Here is a 23084-nt window from a genome sequence, read left to right on the forward strand (position 1 = left end):
TTCATCAGGCAACTATGGAATCACAAAACATAATTTTTTAATTGCTAGTAAGCTTGTTTTATTTGACATGCTCACATACAATCTCAAAAGATCATGAACACTTCACCATGGCTTATACTTATCCATGTCTAACTCCTATTAACTTTCAAACTCCCAATATTATTTCTAATAGGTTCTACATTATTCTGATGTTAATTCTCTTATAAAAATTGATAAAATAAGTTGCTCAATTTGATTAGGATAATTTGGAAACTATTATTGACTTCAATATATATTTTGGTGCTTCACTTGACTCATTTTCAATCACTTCATGTGAACTTGTTGGATCCATATCTTTAACACATGATTTTTTAAGGTTTCCTACAAGGCCTTTCATATTCTCTCTCTAGTTGTTGTTGTTATTCGTATTCCTTCTATATTTTTTCATATTCCTTCTAGGTTTAAGTTTTCTCATGTTGTTTCAAATTCTCATGTTGTTTATCCAACAATATCTTTCTACATGTCCCCTATTTTTATAAATTTTACAAACTATAACACTATTTCCATGTCTAGATCCTGACTGAATGATTTGTGATCTGCAATCTCTAACAATATTTCCAAATTTGTACATGATTTCAATTCCTTATAATATTGGTTCCTCTAATTAGTCTACTACATGAAGGAATAGTACCTTTAAACATTATACTATTATCATTACTAAATTTAGGTTTATTACATTCAGTAGCTTTATGACTAAACCTATGACAATCATAACAATAACTAGAAAGGGGTTCATTACATGCATAACATCTTCATCTAAATGTCTTCCTTACTTCATTAGGTGATTCAATTTGTTTAGGTTGCTTAGGTACATTTTCAAATTGATTTGACTTAACCTTGTTTAGATCTTCTTTCTCATGCTCAAGCTATTAGATCACAACATCTGATTCCTTTGTAACCTCATTTTTCTTAGATGATTCTCCTTCAAAATATTAGAGACTAGTCGTATCACAAGATGATATTTATATATTGATCTTCTCATCAAGTTTTTCATTACTAGAATATAAATTCTCAAGATGTTTCTTAAACTTGGTTATATTTCCTTTTATAATTGCATTTTATTTCTCAAGTTTTGTATGTTGCAAATTTGATGATTCAAGTTCATATGTCATCTTCACAAGTTTTGATCTTATATCTACATTCTTGGATCTCAAATATAATTCAATCTTCTTGTCATCATCCTTCAAACTCAACTTTTTATTTTTAATCTTTACCTCATGATTCAGAACCTCATTCTTTATCTTAAACCTTGAAACTTCATTACAATCCTTAGTTTGATATTTAGATTTTTTCTTAGATATGATATGTTCTATTCCATCCTTCAGCTTCTCAATATATTCCTTAGCATCTTCATACTTATCCTTCAAAGTATCTATTTCTTCTATAAGTAAATCAAGTTGTCCAAGAGGTTCTTCTAGGTTATTTTTAACTCATCCATATCCATAGAGATCTTACTCAAGTTGTTAGGCCATTTATGAATAACTGTCCTCTAATACCAATTGTTAGAAATAGGTAATAATGAGAGGGAGGTGGAGGGGGAGTAAGTTAGTATTTCACAAAAAAATTCCCAATTATAAATATCAATAACAATCTTATAACTTGCATATGGAAGTAAACTAATTAAGATGATTAGTAAATAAACCATAAATAAATGCAACACATAACACCATATTTTGTTAACTACAAAAACCCTAGCCAAGGAAAAACTATGGTGCATATGGTACCCACAAAATGATGTACTAATTATAAGTATATTATGAAAGATATTGACCCTATTAGGAGTAGTTATTACAATTACAACATGTATCCGAGTTGCGCTGACTATCCAAACAAGCATTACACAATTATATATAGTATACAAAAGAGTAGATACAAAAACCTCAAGTTACAATTGTTCATATCTTCAATATCTGATATGACCTTTATACCTCATTGTATCCACTTTGCATATTATTCCTTTTACCACTTTTTCATCAAAATTTGCATCACAAATAATCATTTTCTTATCAATATTATCACATCACATTTCCACAAAACTTTGACACATTTCCAAAGCGATCCTTTATACCATAATATTTCATAATAGTATGTATTATTAGCCTTCATGACTTTACATGTTTTCCAAAATGCAGACCTTTTACACTTAGGGTTAACATCTAGGATGTTGTCCCTAAGTACTCAAGTAATTGTTTGTGTAAACAAAAAAATTCCTTAAGATAAAATATCCTTATACTATTCCATTAGCTCATTGCTGTAGCTAGAAAAAATACAATAACATTGTCTATTTTGTTTATAGTGCCTTGCACACATAAGTCTAGTGTCCTAACATACTATACTTTTTATAGGGAATAGAACACATGCCAATATTGCCTCTTTGAATTGTGGCAATAAAAACTCTAACTATATTATTGGATAAACTCTCTGATACTTAACAATTTTCTAAGTCTGACTACCAAAACTATATCTCCATACTTTACTCATTTCATACTCAGTATATATGGCCATAAATGAAAACCTTGCACTACCTTATCTATCCAAGTTTCCAACACATAGTGGTAGTTCTAGAGGTAGAAACATAATATTTGTGTTGTTAATTTGATGGATATGGATGATGATTTTCCTTTTTAGTCAAATTCCACCAAAGCATATGGTATCTGAGAATAATATTAAAAAGAATTGCAAAAAATTATGGATGAATATTTTAAAAATAAAAGTATAAATTTTGAAAGGCATAGTTATTGGTCAAGTTATTTAGGAGGAAAGAAATGAATAATGTTTTGGAGTTGTTAGGTGTTGATAACAATAAAAACTATTTGCATAATGTTAATATAACAATAGTTAAAACTCTTCAAACTACGTATAACAAAATTGACAACAAAACTTGTGGAGGTAATTTAAACACTATAGGTAGAGTGTTGATGACTATAATATCTAGTAGAAAGATGACACAAAGAGAACAAGTACATGTAGTTTTTTATTTACTACAAATATCTAAAAGAATTATTCAAAGATGTATTGGGAAAATGAATATGTTAGATGAAAACATTGAGATTAATTGGGTGAATATTTGTAGAATTTCTCAAAATGATAGGATTTATTAAGATGTAAATAGATAAGTTATTGAATTTTTCTTAACATCCTCTTAGGTTTCTTGAAATAAATGTGATCAAGAGACATGGGAAAAAATTGAACATCCAAAACATTTTATAGATATAACAAAAATTGTACTATTTCATTCAAGAAAGAATTTTCAAATATGAAAATATGTTAGAGAATGTTTGAGAACCTACCTCCTTCCTTTGTATGTATAAATAAGATATGTGAAACTTGTTATCAAGTCATGCTAAATTTGGTCTACACTTGTAATAATATAAAGAAGTGTATATGGTACGATAGATGGACCCACATTCCAAATGATCTATATATTATTCCTTGCAGAATAATAGAACTAAAATGTACTTCCTTCTCTATCTCTATCCTATCAACTAGACTTCTACTCCTTCAGATCTTCTAACCAGATCTCATACTACACATCCAATGATCCCTTGGATCACTTACACACATTCAGTAAGCATTATACTCCTTCTCACACTATGCACTAATACTTCACATTCCACTTGATCCTCCAATACAAATTCTTCTCATAAGAAAGGAAAACAACTTTCCTTTATACCTTATCTTCATAATAATTCTTTGAGTTGGCCTTGAGGCTTTCCCAATTAATTAAAATAAGATAATTAATTAATTCATAACTACAATAGTATTGTGCGCTAACAGTCTATAAAAAACTTCACATGTGTGAAACAACATCCTACACATATATTTATGTCATCATATGGATTTATTTTTTCTATGGTTGACTATCCATCACCTCATTAAATCTTGGCTAAAAGTTATAAAAGAAATATCAAAAACTGCCAAACAAATGCTTTATTTCTGCACTACTTCCAATAAATCAAGTGTAACTTTCATACACCATTAACTTAGACTTAGTCCTCTTAAACACATGATCAAGACAACCTCAGTAACATGTTCTCCACTACGTATCATCTAAAAATTCCTCATCTTATGTGTAGAGTAAGATTACTAACTGCTATTCTTCTAGTCTTAACAAAATTACTACTACATTGACATCAATGAAAAATACACTCATGAATGCAATATATTAATACTCTATAATGCTTAGGATACTCCCCTAATATATTACCATTATCATTCATGCTAACAATCTCCCCCTTTGGAATTGATGGGAGAAAAACATCTAAGTTCCAAGAATATCAAACTATACTCTACTATTATCATCTTCTCAAATCCTCTTCATCAATCTGAAATCTAAAATCTTTTGGAATATTTTACTCTTCCTCTTCTTCTTTTAGCATCGGGAATAGTTATTCACAATAAAAAACTTACAATACTTTCTAGCTACATCTACGCACTTGCACATTCTTCTGCACACTTACATTTCTGACTACATATTTACATGAACCTTTCTAAATCTCCCTAAAGAGATAGCTCTCCCTCATTGCCATCTTAATAGGTGCTTCTCTTACCATTGCTTATTTACATTCTCTCAATATATTTTTCATGTATATTTTCTCCCCCACTGACATCAATGTCAAAGGTTTTAATCATAATACCAATTGTTACATGCCAATTGTTAATCAACTGCTCAAATCATAAACCAACTCAAGTGTCCAAAGAGATTGTTCAATACCAATTACCAAGAGTCCTTCATGACTTAGTATATACTAGATACTTCCCCCTTTTAGGAAGTACCAACATTCTCTCCATTGTAACCATAGTACTCTATACCACTAGACTAATGCACACCTTGCATCATCTACTGTGAAGTAGGTAGGAGCATAACCCCTAGCATACCTCTTAGGTACTCAAAAGAATCTTTAGGCAAAGGATTTGTAAACATAACTACAATTTGATTTTTAGTGCTTACATACTCTAACCTCATCTCTTTCTCTACTACCTTCTCTCTCAAAACATGATACTTTATGGATATGTGCTTTGCCTTAGAATGCAATATTGGATTCTTAAACATACTTACTATAATTGTGTTATCATAGTAAATGATAATAGATTTTGTAAACTCAATTCCAATATTCTTCAACATATGTTTCACCCACATAACTTGATAACATTTATTTTTAATTTCAACACATTCTTCCTCATCTCTACTCTGAGATATATGGTTGTGTTTCTTGCTCAACCAAGTAACCAATCTTCCTCCAAGAAAGAATGCTCAAGCACTGGTTCTCTTTCTATCATCTATACTACCTACCCAATTTGCATCAATATATGCACACAAGGTGAAATCACTTTCTCTATCATACCAAATTCCATAATTAGATGTACTCTTCAAATATCTAAATATCCTTTTTACTACTACATAGTGATAATCTTTTGGATCCTCTTGTAATCTTGCCACAATCCCAACTACATTTTCTATATCTAGTCTAGTGTGGTTCAGATATTGCAATCCTCCAATAATAGATCTATATTTCTTTTATTCAGTTATAGGTGTTTCATCTTTTCTAGATAACTTGTGGCCTGCTATCATCGGCGTACCAACAAGTTTGCAACTTTTCCTTTTCAATGGTTCTTATAATACTTAGTTTGTGAAATAAACATCCCATCTTTGTTTTTTTCAATATGAAATCCTACGAAAACCTTCATTTCTCTTTTCATGCTCATTTCAAATTCATTTTTCATATCTTTAGAAAACTTATCACTTTCTTTAACATTTCCTCCAAATAATATGTCATCTACAAATATTGAAATGATAAATAAACCATCATCATTTTTTCTCAAATACAAATCACCATCTGATGTACCTTTAATAAATCCAAGCTTAGAAAAATTTCTATCCAACTTTGCATACTAGGTTCTAGGTGCTTTCTTTAGTTTGCATACAAATTTTTTGTCTTTTGTGGAGGGAATCTATCAGGGTGCTCAATGTAGACTTTTTCTTCAAGTTCTCCATTTAAAAAATCTAACTTTACATCCATCTAATAAACCTTGAAATTCTTGCTTGCTGCATAAGTCATGAACATCCTTACTTCTTCTATTCTTTCCATAGGTGCATATGTTTATTCATAATATATGCCTTCTTACTATGAGTAACCTTCAGAAACAAGTCTAGCCTTGTTTTTCACAACTTCTCCTTTCTCATTCATCTTATTTTTGAATACCAACTTGGTTCCTATAACATTTTTGTCTTTAGGTCTAGAAACTAATTCCCACGTCTCATTCTTCAAAATCTAATCTAGTTCTTCTTTCATTGCTTGCATCCAATGATCATCCTTACATGCCACATCTATGCTTTTAGGTTCTACTTGAGAAATTAGACATAACTCCTCATTCACTCTGTTCCTTGTCATCACACCTTTATCCTTGCTCCCAATTATCTTCTCTAGAGGGAGATTCTTTGTCATGTTTCTACTGAAAGTAGGAGTTGACATCTCAACTCTGATCTCTTCTCTAGGTTCAGATCTTTGTTCTTCTCTATGCTCAATAGATACGGTTGGAGTTGATGAAAGCCAACTCTAATGATGCCCAAGATCACCTGCATGTGAAAACCTGTCAAAGAGAAGCCAAGGAGAGGAAGAGCATGGAGCAAGGGTAAAACCCTAAATGGACATGAGAGACTACAAGATATTGAAACACAATGAAAATGTATTTACAATATATAAGAAGTGATGTGATATGAAAATACAATGAGGGAGACTGCTTATAAAGAGCTGTAGGAATCTTCTAGAACAAGCTAGAAGATGCTAGGAGATAAGTGTGACAACTACACATACATCCACATAAGGTGGAAAGTCCTCAAAAAATTTGAGAGGATAAGTATGACTTAGGAGAGAACAAACTCCCATATTGTCAACAACTTATAACTAACTCTTAGACTACAACTAATAAATGAAATTCTTTTACCTAAGTAAGCTTAAGTAAATAGAATAAATAATTAGATAATTAATTATTTACTCTAACAGATACTTCATTCTATAGGTCATTGTTAATCTCATAAAGAACTTCATCATTCTATATAAGAATTCTAGGATTATACTCTTCTTGACAATCATCAATAATAGTTACCAAGGCTATCTCTTCTAATACTTCCTTTTTCAATTCACTCTTATCCTCATAATCATTCAAGAATCTTTCGATACTTGCTTTAAACTCTTCATCTTCATTAGAAAGAGGACTCTTTTTAGATTTTATTACTCTCATAGGGCATGTAGATGAAAAATGACCAAACTCATTACATGTCCAACAAGAAAAAAATTCTATACCTTTTGGATCCCTTTTTATAAACAGATAAATACCTTCCTTCATCTTCATATGTTCTTTGGATTTAGATCTATCTTTACTCGTACCTCTACCTAGAAGCTCAATTCTTAATTTTGTACACAATTCTGATCTCTCACCAAGAAACTTCATCTTTTGAGTGAATAAATTTCCTCCATTAGACTTAGGACTATTCTTTCTGAAATAACTAACCACTAGTCTCCTAAAGCTCTTAAGCTTATCCTTTAACTACCTGACACTCTAATATCAATTGTTAGAATATATAGTCCATTGATATAACTTGGGGGGGTGAGGGAATGAATTAGTTATACAACTATTATCATATTCATTTACCTTAAATAATCCTAACCATATGAATAATGTTAACTAAAATAGTAACAAGATAATCATACATAAGATATGTTAACTAGGGAAACTCTTGATTAGAGGGAAAACCCCAGTGGGAATGGCACCCATAAGATGATATATTATTCCTTGTTAGAGGATAGATCCTATTAGGAGTTTTTTGCATTATTTAGTACATATGAGTTCATATTAGGAGACTTTGAATCTTTGTTAGGATATTCTAACCCTATTAGGAGTTGTGGAAGATAGTTGGACCCATTGCCCAAACAACTTCAAGGATTAGACCAAACAACTCACTATTCAAATGATCTCTATATTATTCATTGCAAAATAATAGAACTAAAATGTACTTGCTTCTTTGTCTATATCATTTCAACTAGAATTTTAATCCTTCAAATCTTGTAACCACATCTCATACTACTCATCCAATGATCCCTTGGATCATTTACATGCATTTAGTAAGCATTCTGCTCCTTCATGCACTACGCACTAATATTTTTCATCCCACTTGATCCTCTCATCCAAGTTCCTCTCATAAGAAAGGAAAACAATTTTCCTTTATACCTTATCTTCATAATAATTCCTTGAGTCAGCCTTGAGGCTTTACCAATTAGTTAAAATAAGATAATTAATTAGTGCATAATTACAATAGTACTATCAGCTCATAGACTATACAAAACTTCACACATGTGAAACCATGTCTTGCACAAACATCAATGTCATCATCTAACTATATTATTTCTCTAGATAACTATGCACCACCTCACTATATCTTCACTAAAAGATATAATGCAAACATCAAAAATTGCCAAACAAATGCTCTATTTCTGCACCACTTCCAATAAATCAAGTGTAACTTCTATACACCATTGACTCAGACTTGGTCCTTTAAACCACGTCATTAGGACAACATCAAGAACATGTCCTCCACTATTCATCACCTAGAACTTTCTCAGGTTCTACACATACTAAGATTACTGAATGCTATTTTTCTAGTCTTAATAGAATTACTACTGTGTTGACATCAATAACAAATATAGTCATGAATGTAACATATAAATACTCTACAATGCTTAGAATACTTCCCCCAATGTAGTATCATTAACATTCATGCTAACAAATAAATACATATATACATATATATGTAATGTATATGTGTGTGTGTGTGTGTATATACATATAAATATATATACATGTATGTATGTATATATATATGTATGTATATATGTATGTGTATGTATATATATGTATATATATGTATGTATATGTATATATGTATATGTATATGTATGTATATGTATATATATGTATATATATGTATACATATAGCTATGTATATATACATATATATATATATATATATATATGTATATGTATATATATAGGTATACATACATATACATACATATATATGTATATATATACATATATACATATATATATGTATGTATACCTATATATATATATACATATACATATATATATATATATATGTATATATATACATACATATATATATATATGTGTGTGTGTGTGTGTGTTGTGCATGTGCAAGATTATGGACAATCAAACTATATTTTTAAGTGGCTATAAAATATCAGCAAATTAGGGTTATGTCAACTTGACTTGCAATGTTTAACTTGTTATAAACTTTATATCAAAAATTTGAGATAAAAGAACTTCTAGGAAATTGAATTTAGTTTCTAAACTACTAGGCCTTATCTAAAAAAAAATAATTGATTGGTCAAAATTTTGAATTTTAATGCAATAGTACAAAAAGCTTAAGGAAAAAGTAAGTAGATATATATCTAAACAATTTAATCAAAATCAAATGATAATACTTTTAAGTAATATTATAGATAGAAGAAGTCGACTCATGCCTAGATATGACACATTTTTGGGTATCTTTATTCTAAATAAATAATTATTCATTTATTTTCAACTTTAGTATTTTAGAATTAAAAAATTATCATGTCTGGCCACCTTAACTAATTCAAAAATTTGCAAAATTTAATTTTTCTGAATTAGTTAAGGTGGCCAGACATGAGAATTTTTTAATTCTAAACATAATAAACTTGAAAATAAATGAATAATTATTTATTTAGAATAAAGATACCCAAAAATGTGTCATATCTAGGCATGAGTCTACTTCTTCTATCTATAATATTACTTAAAAGTATTATCATTTGATTTTGATTAAAGTGGTTAGATATACATCTACTTACTTTTGTCCTAAGATTTTTGTACTATTGCATTAAAATTCAAAATTTTAACAAATCAATTTTATTTTTCTAGATAAGGCATAGTAGTTTAGAAGCTAAATTCAATTTCCTAGAGATTCTTTTATCCCAAATTTTTGATATAAAGTTTATAACAAGTAGAAAATTGCAAGTCAAGTTGACATAACCTTGGTTTGCTGATTTTTTTATTGCCACTTAAGAATATAGTTTGGTTGTCCATGATCTCGCACACACACATATATATATGAGATAACCAAACTATATTCTTAAGTGGCAATAAAAAATTAGCAAATCAGGGTTATGTCAACTTGACTTGCAATTTTCTACATGTTATAAACTTTATATCAAAAATTTGAGATAAAAGAATCTCTAGGAAATTGAATTTAGTTTCTAAACTACTAGGCCTTATCTAGAAAAAAATAAATTGATTGGTAAAAATTTTAAATTTTAATGCAATAGTACAAAAATCTTAGGACAAAAGTAAGTAGACGTATATCTAACCACTTTAATCAAAATCAAATGATAATACTTTTAAGTAATATTATAGATAGAAGAAGTAGACTCATGCCTAGATATGACACATTTTTGGGTATCTTTATTCTAAATAAATAATTATTCATTTATTTTCAACTTTAGTATTTTTAGAATTAAAAAATTCTCATGTCTAGCCACCTTAACTAATTCAGAACTCTGCAAAATTTAATTTTTCTATTTTTTTACCTTATAGTAGAAGAACTATAAAATGTGATACATCTTTTGGATTTCAAAAATGTTTTATTATTTGAAAGTTATAGTAGTTTTTTAAGTAGTGTCTCCATTAGCACTTTATACATAACTCCATTAGAAACTAAGTAATAATTACTTAGTAAACTTGTAATTTGATAAAACCTTACATTTATGGAAAGATAAACAAATTCTTAAGAAACCCTTTTCATTTCATCAAATTTTGGTGAAAAAAATTTCATGAACTACGTGTTTGAATTAAAAAAACACAAAAACAAGCCAAAACAATTTTTTGGGACGTTTTTAAAGTTGACCATATAGGGTTGGTATCAAAAGATATAGTAAGCCATATAAAGGTATTAAATTATTAATTATTATTGTTTAGTATTAGGATGGGTGGGAAAACTGTTGAAATAGATTTTGAAATGCTTTGAGGCATTTTGAAAAAATATATATTTTGGATTGCCACTTTTTGGCATACCATGATCCTACACACACACACACACACACACACACACACACAATGATCTAAGTTATATATATGCATATATATACATATACATATATATATACCCACATATATATACATATACATATAAATGTACATATATATAGTACACACACACACACACACACACACACACACACACACACACATAATGTGTGTGTGTGTGTGTGTTCCTATGAGTATGTGTGGGATCATGGTCAACCAAACTATGCTCTTTAGTAGAAATAATAAATTAGCAAACCAGGGTTATGTCAACTTGATGTGAAATTTTCTACTTGTTATAAATTTTATATCAAAAAGTTGAGATAAATGAATCTCTAGGAAATTGAAATTAGTTTCTAAAATACTAGGTCTTATCTAGAAAAAAATAAAAATTGATTGGTCAAACTTTGAAATTTTAATACAATAGTACAAAATTTTTAGGTCAAATGTAAGTAGACATATGTCTGACCCCATTAATTAAAATCAAATGATAATATTTTTAAATAATATTATAGATAGAAGAAGTAGACTCATGCCTGGATGTGACACATTTTTCGATATTTTTATTCTAAATAATTATTTATTTATTTATTTTCTACTTTAGTATTTTTTGGAATAAAAAAATCTCATGTTTGGCCACCTTAAGTAATTCAAAACTCTACAAAATTTAAGAAGCATAAAATGTGATACATCTTTTGAATTTCAAAAATGTTGTACTTGTTGGGTCTCAAAATTAAAGCCCCAATTTTGAGTACAATTGAAAAAATTAGGCCTTATAAGCACTTTTTGATACACATGTACTTGGTTGTACTTGTGAGGCCTAAGAGTTGTTTAATGTTTCTAACACCTTACATTTAGTATGTCTATGTTTTCCATGATAAATTTCCAATCTGAGCCATTTCGTGAAGTCTCGCTTTGAGCACTGTCCAAATCAAACAATGATAGGAGTCTATGTTTGCAATTAAATATCTTGCACCCAGTAATGTTTCATGACTCACCACTTTGGGAATGTTTAATGTCTATACCAAAGAATCTATATTTTAGATTTTGAGTCATTTCAAACCTATTTGACTAGGTTTTGAGTCTCTCAAAGTTGGTCAGTTATTGATGTCATGCTGATGTGAATTATTTTGAATTCTGTGAAGCCCTATTTGACTTATTATAACTTTGACCCAAGTGACCAAAATGATAAAATTCCTTTTGGGTTGCATTTTAGGGTTTGGAGATTTTATATTTGTGAAGTTTGAGCTTATGATGAATCTATTTGATCTATTTTCAAATGTGCTTCCAAATGAAATTTATAAAGTTTTACTAGTGTTAGTAAATGCAGATTTGTCGGAACCCCTATTTGTGATGTCATATCTCAAAATCTGTGATTGGTGAGATCAAATGGATTGTACCACTGTGTTCCCCTCTAAAAATATTTTTTGTACCAATTTTGAATTTTTGATAAATCCATCTGCACACTTTCCCAGGTCCATTCCATTTGTAAAAACTGCTTTTCTATGAAGTGTTTCTAGTCTACAAATTTGAGTAGCTCACTTTGACTGCTTGCCAAATGCCCCTAGTTATTCATCATGAGACCTAATCCTAGATTTATGTTATCCTCATGATATTAAACCAATGCCCCAATTTTTTTACCTTTAAGTGTCAATTTACCAAGTTTTCAAAGCCAAATCTAAATGTGATTTGTTACTTTCTGACATGTTTTCTTGAAGGTAGTTCTAAAAGGGAAACTTTGATAGTCAATATCTTTTGATTGAGAATTTTTCATGAGATGAGATTTGACAAGGTAAAAGTATGTGAGACATAGAATCAGTGTGTTTATTTTTAGAGCCTAGTCAGATGTTTTGATCAATTTTCAAAGATTGTCAAAGAACCTCCTGGCATTAAACTAATAGTTTGCAGATCAATGGTAAAATGATTTTCAATTGATTTATCAGTGGTCGAACTTGGTTCTAATTAGTGTGAGGGGTTCAATGTATTAGTTTGGAGTATCAGTTTTTCAAAATTGAAAATTTTATATTCAAGCCCACTTTTGGGCCCGATTAATTACACCACATTGATAAGATGTGAAATTGAAAATATTTAGAGAATGAATGATATTCCAAGACATGCAGTGTGATTAGGAAATGTAATAATTGGCATCAATTGATGGCCAATGATTCCAACCATCAATGAAATTCATGACTTACTCTATTGTGTTGATTATTGACCTATCAAATGATGCTTTTAGGAAATAAAAAGGGTGGTACACTTGGTCATAAAATTGTTGTATCCACCAATATTGCTGAAGCATCTTTGGTTATTGATGGAATTGTTTATGTGATTGAGGCCAGATTCTCAAAATAGAAAGTCTAGAATCATTGCTTGTTTCTCCTATATCAAAAGCAAAGACTTCACATAGAAATAAGTTTTTAGCATCACCTAACACTACTAAATGCCTATCATGCACTCAAGAAAAATAATGAAGATTACACCTTGGACACTATCTTATGGTGAAAGACAATCAGGTTGTACATTTACATCCATCAAACTATCCTAATCACAAGCCAAAATGGATCATATTTAATGAGTATGTTTTGACAAATAGAAATTTCATTTGCATTGTCACTGGTGTCAAGGAGAGCGGTTAATAGATGTTGTTCCTCACTATTATGAACTTAGAATTTTTCCCAATTAAGAGATAAAGCATGTGCTAGAGAGGTTTTATGGAAGACATAAAAGGGAGCAGATCTCCATTGCATCACCTACGTCAAAGAGGAGGGAATTATGTAGCCAAGTATAAAGAGGAAGCCATAGCATTAAGTCTAGGAATTTGGTTTCTCATTTAATTATTAATGGTTAACTTTAAGTTTTTAGATAGAGTATGCATGAGCTTGATTCCTTCTAGATAGCCATTGACATTAGGAAACTTTACTTTCGATACTGGATTCCTAGTGGTCACAGATGGGTCTCTAATTAGATGTATTCCAATGCTTGTGGGGACTCACAAATGTTTTTTTTCCCTCATCTATGTTTCAAATGCTAGGAAATTTTACCCTCAAAACAAGTCATAGAAGCTGCCATAAAAAGCACCCACAACAAGGATGAAAGAGACATCTTTAGTACAAAATACCAACAAGGAAATTGAAGGGGAAGGTCCACACTAAGTGGAAGCCATTTAAGATTTGAAATGGAGAGGCCATGTGAGGAAGAGTGGAAGGAAGAAAGGCTTGTAAAGAGGAAATTTGTCCATGTTCAAGAGGTAAAAATCATCAAACAAGAAGAGTAGACATCATCAAAGAAGAGGCATTTTTTAAGAAGGTCGTGAGAAAAGTGGGTAGTCAAGAGAGAAAAAGGTGCTTTCAAATGCATTTCACTTAGCATTTAGAGGTATATATCTACTAATTCAAAGCTGCACGGCAATAGACAAGGAACTCCCATGGCTCATGAGTAGAGCATGAACCAAATTATGCTAGTGATAGGAATGAAAAGAGAAAAGGCCCAGGTTGTAATGTGTAGGAAGAATTCATGCTAGAAGGAGAGGTAGTCAAAAGAGAGCCACCCACAACATGAACAAGTCATTAAAGATGTATGGAAGGAAGCTATTGAGAAGTGTATGGAATTGCAGCTACAAGTTCATAATGAATCTGTGATGGAAAATATAAAACATCATCCATGCCCAATCTCTCTAGACTATTGAAGAAAAATTTGTACGCAATCGCATAAGGAGATTAACCAGTATTAAATTACTTTTAAATTCACATAGGATTCCCCTAGTTCTCATTAATAGACTAGCTCTCTAAATGCAGATGTAAGATAAAGCATCATTGAGAGTGGGGTAGTCTTGATTCTATTGGTAAAGTTGTTAATGGCATATTCCCCTTCTTTTGAATGGCAATTTTTTCTTTCTTTGCTATCTAATGTTGAGGTATAACTATAAGACATCACTTGGGTTAAATTCATCCAAGGGGAATGATATTAAGTTCATGCTTTGAAGCAATAGTGAGGCAGCTATAGTCTATGGTAGAGGAAGGGGAGTGATTTTCCTTGTTTTTATTTAATATGCAATTCCAACGAAGGTCGATGAGGGAGAACTCCATGAAAGGAGCTGCCTTGGAAAATGGAGTTCAAATGTATCCATTTGGAAGAAATAAAGTGTAGAGCATAGAGAAAACCATGAAAACACATTAATCCCACATTACTTCCATGGGGAAGTTCTTATGTTTTTAAATACTCCACTAGACCACTTGCTTTGTGTCTAAGTAACAAGGACTTTTGAAGCCTCAACCTTGCATGGTGGGTCCTAGCCAAAAGAAGACAGAGAAATTTTAGACTACGTATGTTGCCAACAAGATGCTGACATCATCATCAGATTATGGTGGTTGCTATGTTTCTATCAAAAAATGGTGATATTTTTTTGGCATGTGACATGGCAACCTACTAAAAAGCCTTGAAATCTGGCGAGGAAGTTGCGGGTGCTTAGTGGTGATGTGGCAGAGTCAATGAACCTAAATTTGAAAAGAGCTAGCATGTGGTGAAGCAAAATCTAATGTGGCATTCTAGATTTTAAGAAGCATAGGATGGTGATACATGGTGGATCCCATAGAGGTTGTTATGTCACCAAAGTGAAGTTGCTTGATTGTTAACATAGTGACACAATGACTAAATTAGAAATTGACATTTGACAATGACCTAGCAGTGAGATGGAAATATCCAAAAGTGACATGTGGTAGAGGCTTATGATGTGGCATGCTTTCTGAGGTGTTGACATGGTGAAAAATGACACATGTTGCAAGTTCATTATGTTGTCGATGATGTGGCAGAATGTTAACTAGGATAGCAACATAGTGACCGATGACATGGCATGTTGATGGAGACACAACCAAAGATTGGAATGAACACATAGGAAAAGGGAAATATTATTATCAATGAAAAATTCTCTATGGGCTTACAATAGTATGATTTTGGAGAAAGAAGTCCTTCACACAATACCTTCTCTCTAACTCCACTAAGAATTTCCTTTACAATGCCAGAAGTGTTCTTATATAAGCCCCAAATGGTTTAGGGTTAAGAATACATTCTAGAATATGCCATTTGGCATCCACCACCAAAACAGAAGATTCCAAAATTCATCTTAGAAGTTGGTGTAAAATTAGAAGAATCCAGAAATGGTAGTCCAACTTCTGGGAGGCATAACTTTTGAACCAAGACTCTGATTAACGGATTGTTTACATTTTTAGGAAGCTCTCAAATTGCTCTATATCCCTATGGACAAGGTTCACTTGTCCCCCATTTTTTGGCCCCATACAGGGTTGTTTAGTGCCCCAAATTTGACTTTGAAGTGCTCTTAGGAGGTCTCCAAGAAAATTAAAACTATAATAACTTTCTAACCATAAAGCCTTTTGACCTGATTCTTTTTCTAGAGCACTTGAAATGACAAGTATAATCATCCCTCAAACTTACACCCTCTAAATCATCATAATTTTGTCTTAATTACAAAATAGCCCTTTTTCTATATTTACACATATCCCAAGGTGCATAAAAACTCTAACCCAAAAAACTACTAATGAAATTGTGAGAATTGGAACCTTTATTTTACCCAAATGGGTATCTAGAAATACAAACACATTAAACAAAATCTATCTCTAAGCATATTTTTGGGTGACACAAGATTGCCCTTACACTATTGGATGCTCCTGCATCAGACACCTATGGTAGATTGAAAAGTGGCCCTGTCACTTTATGGTAGAGGAAAACCCAAATGGACAACCTCCACTACTAATATACAAGTTAAATCATGTATTGGTTTTCCTTTCCACTTCACCAGGTACTCTTCATACTGCCCATTTATGGTACTCCTACCCACACGACTATCCAAAATCTCTTCTGTCTCCTCCTTCTTAGAAGTAGGAATTGGACATGGCTCTAGCATCAACCCATCATCGACACAATCATCATGATATTCTATTAAGTATACAATGTTGAAGATAGGAGAAATTTGAATCCCATCTGGAAACTCGACCTCATATGCATCTCTTGAGTCATGTTTCTTCAAAGTTTTGCAGGGGCCAAATTTCTTCATCTTTAGCTTGTTGTAAGTACCCACTAGAAACCATTTCTTTTGTAAGTGTACCATAACCAGATCCCCTACTTGGAACTCCTTATGAATCCTCCTTGGATCTACCCTAGCTTTATACTATTGATTCATCTTGGTAATGTGTGCATGGACCTCCTCATGTAGGCTCTTGACATGTTCACCAAATTCTTCTACCTTAGCACTTGTCCTCTCCCCTTGCTCCATCTTCCTTAATTCTAGTGTAGTCCTTGGGCTACTTCCATACAAAATTTGGAATGGTGATCTACCAATACTCTTATTTACAAAATTATTGTAAGAAAAATCTACATATGGTAGAATCAAATCCCATCCCTTGGGCTTCTCTCCCACTAAACACCTTAGCAAATTGCCCTGACTTCTATTTACCACTTTTGTCTGTTCATCAGTCTACGGATGATGTGTAGAAATATAGAAATGAAATTCAATTCTATCCTCAACTTCTTCCATAAAGTCCTCTAGAAATGCCCCACAAATTTAGTAGCTCTGTCAGAAACAATACTCTTTGGGAGCCCATGTAGTCTCACCAGCTCTTTGAAAAAAAAATCTGCAATATGTATAGCATCATGAGTCTTGTGGCATGGTATGAAATGTGACATCTTGGAGAACCTATCAACTACCACAAACATTTAGTCATTACACCTTTGTGTCCTTGGCAATCCAAGAACAAAATCCATACGTATGTCCTCCCATGGCTTTGATGGAATAGGCAATGGCTGATAGAGTCCAGTACTATGAATAAATCCTTTTACTACTTGACATTCTTGACAACTTTGTACAAACTTCTTCACATCTTGTGACATTTGAGGCCAAAAATAATATTTTCTAAGAATTGCAATGGTCTTATCTCAACAAAAGTGCCCTACCATCCCCCCATTATGTTTCTCCTTGATCAAAATTTCCCTCATGGAAATCCTTGGAATGCACAATTGACTACCCTTGAACAACATACCATCCTAATTCAAATAATCTAGCCACATGGTTCTTTCTATAGTAATTTACAAGACTTCCATGCTTTAGCAAAATTAGGATCCTTAGGATACATATTCTCGAGTTCATCAAACCCAACTAGTTCAACTTGCATTACTACCAACAACAATTGTCTCCTACTCAATGCATTTGCAACCCTATTAGACCTTCCACTTCTATGTTTCAACACAAATGTATAGCTTTACATGAACTATACCCACTTCAAATGTCTCTGGTTCAATTTACCTTGGCTATTTAGATACTACAATGTCTGGTGATTAGTATACAATAGAAATTCTTTTGGCAATAAGTAATGCCTCCATTTTTGTAAGGTTTGAATGATTGCATAGAACACTTGATCATAAATAGAATACTTCTTCTTTGCATCATTCAATTTTTCACTGAAGTATGCAATGGGGTTACCTTCTTGGCTTAATATAGCCCTAATAGCACTACCACTAGCATCACAATCTACAAACTCTTTACTAAAATTAGGAAGTGCCAACATAGGTTGTTCTATCACCTTCTTCTTCAACAGTTCAAAACTCCTTGTAGTTGATGTAGTCCACTTGAACTCTTTCCTATTCCCCCTTATTATTTCAGTCAGAGGTGCATATATGCCATTGAAATTCTAAATGAACTTGCTATAAAAACTAACCAGACCATGAAATGATCTGACCTTAGTAGTAGACCTTGGATTAGGCTATTCCAAGATGGCCTTTACCTTCTCTAGACCCATTTTGAGACCTTTAGATGATACAACAATACCCAAGTAGACTAACTCTTTTTTACAAAGCTACATTTCTTCAAATTAATCAACATTTTCTCTTCCCTCAGCCTTTTAGGGACACTATGAATGTGCAATAAATGTTCATCCAAAGTCTTGCTGAAAATTAAAATATCATCCAAACAGACAATAATTTTTTTTTCCAAGAATTTCTTTAGTACCTCATTCATAAGCTGCATGAAGGTTCTTGGCACATTGTTTAGTCTAAAGGGTATGACTAACCACTTATATAGACCATCCTTGGTCTTGAATGTAGTCTTCCACTCATCTCCCTCTCATATCTATATATGGTGATAGCCACTATTGAGATCTATCTTTGTGAATTATTGAGCTCCACTCAATCAGTCCATAAGATTATCCATTCTTGGCAAAGGAAATTGATACTTGATGGTTATTTTTTTTTTAGCTTGAGGTTCTGTGTACATTCTCTACTCTCCATCCTCTGTTGGTGCTAGTACTATAGGTAATGCACATGAACTCAGGCTCTCTTGAATTAAACCCTTCCTCAATAGCTCCTAAACTTGTCTATTTTGTTAGGATAAACCACAGACAAAAATAAAAACTATATGAAAATATAACCAATAATAGAAAATAATAGACCACACAGAAAAGAACACAAGAAACCAAGATTTAACGTGGTTCACCCAATCCCTGGGCTATGTCCACCAAATAGAAAGTCTGATCTTATTACAATCCAGTGATTACAGCCTGATTACAATCTGTAATCCCTTACAGCTCAATACTGCCGCAAGAACCAATTTTGTATCACAACATTATATAAAAAATACCCAACCCTAAGCCCTTTTATACAAGTATTAAACCACTTTAGGGTTATAACATGTCGGCCATATGTCGGCCATAATATGTCGGCTACCATGTCGGCTACTGCCCAAAAAATTTTTTTGGGCCAATGCCCTGAACCCCACTATTTATGAAGTATGTACAATAATTTCTTGATTAATCACCACAATTTAACATGTTTAGCTCCTAAGTTTCAGTAGGAGTCATCCTATGAGAAGCCTGGTTAGGCAAACTAGCTCTAGAGATTAAATCTATTTGATGACTAATTTTCCTTACTGGTGGCAACCCTTCTGGAACATTATCAGAGATGACATCTCCGTACTCACTTAATAGGCCTAAAACTTTAGGTGGAACTTCATTAATACCTTCCTTATCTCTTCTAGGAATAAAATCATAACACATACGCTGATGTTTCATACCATCCAAAAAATTTCTTCAATCAACAAGACATATCCTAGCACTACTACATACCTTTTCACCTTCCTTTGCCAAGGGCTTCAGTTTTTGGTGAACTCCATGCTTTGTCAAAGAGTATGTATTTGCATGACCATCATGTACAATATGCCTATCAAATTGTCACAGTATTCCCAACAATAAATGGTAGACAACCATTGGAATAATGTCAAAGAGAACTTCATCATGGCAACTTCCAATCTTGAACTTCACCAAACACTGTTCACTAAGTAGGACTTTATGATCATCCCTCACCCAAGAGATTCGATAAGGTTAGGGGTGCTTCTCCATCTTTAGGTTTAGCTTAGAGACCATCTCCTTAGACACCAAGTTGTTGCCATCATCAATAATCACATTACACTTATCCTCACACTTGCACTTGGTATGAAACAAACTCCTCCTTTGCCCAAGTTTAGTCTCACCACTTAGTAAGACCCTTTCATTTATGAGAACCTCTCCTCTTTTTACATCCTTTGAATGTGATGACTATGCATCCTCATCCACATGAAAAACCCTTGCTTTACCATCATCTCTCCTATTTGTCCTTCCTTATCATTAAAGGAATTCAAATGCACGATGACATTCTTCATTGAAATGAAAATAGGTACCATGGAAGCCTACTCTTCTTGAACCTTGTCCATGTCCTCTGCTTCTTCCTCTTTGATCTCAAAAGTTTTGATCACAGGAGCGGTTGAAACCCTTGTTCCTCTAGTTCTTGTTATTAACCACATCTTCATTCTTGTTCTGGGTCTCATTTTGGCCTCCAAATGACCTACCATCGCCCCTTCCTCCTTGACTGTGCACTCTTTTCCTTCTATCAAACCTTTTGTTTAGCTTCTCTTCAATTCAAAGGGAAAACTAGTATGCCTCTTCAATGCTAGTCATTCTAACTGGACTTAACTCTTCCTGAATGTTAGGCCATAACTAACTGAGGTAATGGGCAACCTTCTCCTTATTATCTTCTACATGCCTTGCCCTAATAAGAAGTCAATAAAATTCCTCTATATATTCTTGGATAGATTTTCTAGCCTGCTTTAACCCTTGCATTTTCTTGAACAAATCAAGCTCATAATCAACATGAATGAACTACTTCTTTAGTTTTTCCACTATGTGATCCCACCTTGTTATTTTCTCCTTTCCTCTTCTATTCCTTTCTAGATGGATCTCTTGCCACCAGATTTTGGCATGGCTTTTCATTTTGGCCTTCACAAACTTAACCCTCTCTGTGTCCTTGATATCCTCATACTCAAAATACTCCTCTAGTTCATTGGTCCAATTGATCAACTCATTCGGGTTTAGAGTTTCTGAAAACATACACACATCAATTTTAGGTCTTTTTCCAAGCTTAGAAATGGCCCTAAAAAGCCTCTCCTCCACCTAATTTAGGACTTCCTCTTCACCTTCCCCTTCCTGTCCAATATTTTCTCCTTCACTTTTGTTACCTGTAGCAACATTCAGTCCTCTATAGATCTCCTCTTGCAATGCTTGAAATTTTCTCTAGAGGGCTCTAACCTCAAGGGTAACAATTCCAGCCCCTCCACCATGTTCCCTTCATGGAGGCATCTTCTTTTCTTAAACCCACAACCACACAGTCCTAGTGCAAACTACCTCACAGTAGGCACTCTATCTACACACTCAATGAAACTTTCTCTAATACCACTTGATGGAGACACAATCCAAATACTAGAATTAACACACAAGAAAAGGAAAATATTATTATCAATGAAAAATGTGCTATGGGCTTCCAATAGTATGATTCTGGAGAAAGAAATCCTCCACACAGTACCTTCTCTCTAACTCCACTGAGAACTGCCTTTACAATGCCAAAAGTGTTCTTAAATAAAACCCAAATGGTTTAGGGTTAGGAATACATTCTAGAATATGCTAGTTGGTATCCACTGGCAAAATAGAAGATTCTAGAATTCATGTTAGAAGTTGGTGTAAAATTAGATGAATCCAGAAATGGTAGCCCAACTTTTGGGAGACATAACTTTTGAACTGAGACTCTAATTGACTAACCATTTACATTTCTAGAAATCTCTCAAAGTGCTCTATAGCCCTATGGACCAGCTTCACTTGTCCCCCATTTTTCAGCCCTATACGAGGTCGTTTAGTGCCCCAAATCTGACTTTGAAGTGCTCTTAGGAGGTCTCCAAGAAAATTAAAACTGTAATAACTTTCTAACTGTAAAGCCTTGTGACCTAATTCTTTTTTTGGAGAACTTGAAATTAGAAGTATAATCATCCCTCCAACTTACACCCTCTAACTCATCATAATTTTGGCTTAATTACAAAATAACTCTTTTTATGTATTTACACGTATCCTAAGGAGCTTAAAAACTCTAACCCAAAAAATTAATAGTGGAATTATGAGAGTTAGAATCTTTATTTGATCCAAATGGGTATCTAGAAATAAAAACACATTAAATAGAAACTATCTCTAAGCATATTTTTGGGTGATATAGAATTGCCCTTACACCACTAGATGCTCCTACATCACATGGTGACATGGCGCTAATGGTGTGACAAAGCAGGTAGCCAATGAGATGATGCCATGTGGTGTCTAGATAGCAAGGGTGAGATCAAAAATAAATAATCAACCAATTAGGACATGACATGTGTCAACATGGTCAAACTAGGTTTGACTTGGATGAAAAAATAGAGAGAAATTCAAAAAATTGCATAAAATTTATTTTTTCAATTCTTCTCTGAAAATCAAATGTAGGGTCAAGATTTAAATAAAGTTTGAATTTATAATATAGTTAAAACTTTAGACATTGTCAATTTTTTGCAAATATGTTGTATGAAGCCCAGTAGGAGT

This window comes from Cupressus sempervirens, chromosome 4 (genome assembly GCF_028749045.1).
Source record: "Cupressus sempervirens isolate cs-2001-9-10 chromosome 4, ASM2874904v1, whole genome shotgun sequence".
NCBI classification, from domain to species: domain Eukaryota; kingdom Viridiplantae; phylum Streptophyta; class Pinopsida; order Cupressales; family Cupressaceae; genus Cupressus; species Cupressus sempervirens.